Source organism: Sinocyclocheilus rhinocerous, unplaced genomic scaffold, assembly GCF_001515625.1.
Source record: "Sinocyclocheilus rhinocerous isolate Xijiao unplaced genomic scaffold, SAMN03320098_v1.1 scaffold2798, whole genome shotgun sequence".
Lineage (NCBI taxonomy): Eukaryota > Metazoa > Chordata > Actinopteri > Cypriniformes > Cyprinidae > Sinocyclocheilus > Sinocyclocheilus rhinocerous.
The window spans coordinates 14869-17205 of NW_015638096.1; the positions used below are offsets into that span (position 1 = coordinate 14869).

Below are 2337 nucleotides of genomic sequence, written 5' to 3' on the forward strand. Positions count from 1 at the left end.
TTTATTTATTTATTACAGCACAAAATCAACCATACATACTGTATATAGGAGGGATAAAATAAGAGTGATTATACAAAATGCATGTTATTTTTTATTTAATACTGACCTGAATAAGATATTTCACATAAAAGATGTTTACATGTATAAAATAGAATTCATAAAAATGACCCCATTCAAAAGTTTAACTGTTCAGGACAAACAAAGGACTCACGAACAACTATCACAAAACAAAACAAAACAAAACAAAAAACAAAACAAAAACAGCTGTGGATCATCCAGGTAACAAAAGCGTATGTAAACTGTTGAACGGGGTAATTTTTATAAATTCAACTATTATTTTCTCTTGTGAATAAAAATGTTTACCATTTAATATCTGAAATGTCTGTTAATATGAAATTCTTTAGAAGTTTCATAACAATGTACAGAAAGTGGATGTGTGTTTATTGTTGGCTGCTCTTTCATGGCCTACCAGATGGTGAATGCACACTAACGTTAGAAGCAATAACCAGTAAGAGGCACAACAGATGTTTTGACTGTTGTAATATTATGTATAATTAGCACCTGTTGTTCAGATCTCTCGTCCCTGCGTCCTTCTTGATGAACAAGAACCTGGAAGTCACATGCTGGATCAGCACAGCCAGGAACAGCATCAACCAGAAGGGCCTTCAGCAGAGAGAACATGTGAGTGGGAAGCATCTAAAGAGGCACTTGTCTAAATGCTGGGCTTTATGGCTCATGAGGAGAGATGACTTGATAGTCGAGATTCGTGGCTCACAGTCACAGTCATCATCACCCGAGCCACGGTCCAGCAGAGCCAAGCCACTCACCACATTTTGCCGATGATGTGGAACAGCATGAGATTGGTTCCATACAGGATGGGGATGATGACGAGGAAGACAGCGAACAGAATGCAGATGAAGAACACCAGAGTCTGGATCACCATGCCTGGACACAGACACAATCACACATGCAGGAGTAACGAAATATGCTCATAATCACCTTTGCACTTGAAAAAACTAAAACAAAACATAAATAACATTATATTATTTAATGAGTTAAAAAAACAATGAATGAAATAATGAAATTAAAAGAAAATTAGTTGTAGTTATTTTAAGTATTTCAAGTTAAACAAAAAAAAAAGACTAATGATTAAATTTGTATTTTTGATTACTCTTTTTATTTCAGTTAACTTTTGTTTTATTTCAAGTATAGATTGTTTTTAATGGTTTTAGTTTTAGTTTTAGATAACAATAATAACCCTGGAAGTGAAAAAAAAAATGATAAAGACAATAAAATACATTATAAATAATAAATAAACAGATACATTTTTAATTAAAATATATTTAAAAATGTCTTTATTTTGTAAATTTAGTTAATTTGTTTTATTTTGTAAATTGCTTTATTTTGTAATGATTTCTTTTAAGGTTTTAGTTTTAATTTTAGGAAACTATAATAACCCTGGAAGGGAAACAAACAAACAAAGAAAAGATAAAAAGAAAAGAAAAATATATTTTATGATATAAAATTAAACAAAACAATAAAATACATTATAAATAAAAATAATTTAAAAAGATAAATACATTTTAATTAAAATGTACAAAATAAAACAGGAAATTACAGTTATAGTACAACTGTTTCATTTTTTGCTAAAGAAATACATTTTTCTTTAGAATATTTAAAATCAAATTTCGGAAATACTTTTTATTTCTGTATTAATATGTGACTGTATCTGTTTAATGCAAATTTGTTGTTGCATTTCAAAAGTTGTAATTAAGCAGTTTTATTATTTTATTAAATAATAGAACATAAAACATACAAATCTAAAATAATTTATATCTAAAAAACAAAATGAAAGAAGCATGAGATTGGTTCCATACAGGATGGGGATGATGACGAGGAAGACAGCGAACAGAATGCAGATGAAGAACACCAGAGTCTGGATCACCATGCCTGGACACAGACACAATCACACATGCAGGAGTAACGAAATATGCTCATAATCACCTTTGCACTTGAAAAAACTAAAACAAAACATAAATAACATTATATTATTTAATGAGTTAAAAAAACAATGAATGAAATAATGAAATTAAAAGAAAATAATAAAAATAATTAATAAAAATAAATACATTTATATATAATATACATTTATTTATTTATTTAAATAAAATAAAAAACACAAAACACACCAAATTATCTGTTTAATGCAAATTTGTTGTTGCATTTCAAAAGATGTAATTAAGCAGTTTTATTATTTTATTAAATAATAGAACATAAAACATACAAATCTAAAATAATTTATATCTAAAAAACAAAATGAAAGATCCATGCCGTGCT

The 2337-nt window shown here is 28.0% G+C and overlaps 1 pseudogene; it reads right to left on the bottom strand.

Moving 5' to 3' along the window:
• The window catches only part of LOC107749606 (stimulated by retinoic acid gene 6 protein homolog), a 28461-nt pseudogene that overhangs the window by 4635 nt on the left and 21489 nt on the right, over positions 1-2337 (bottom strand).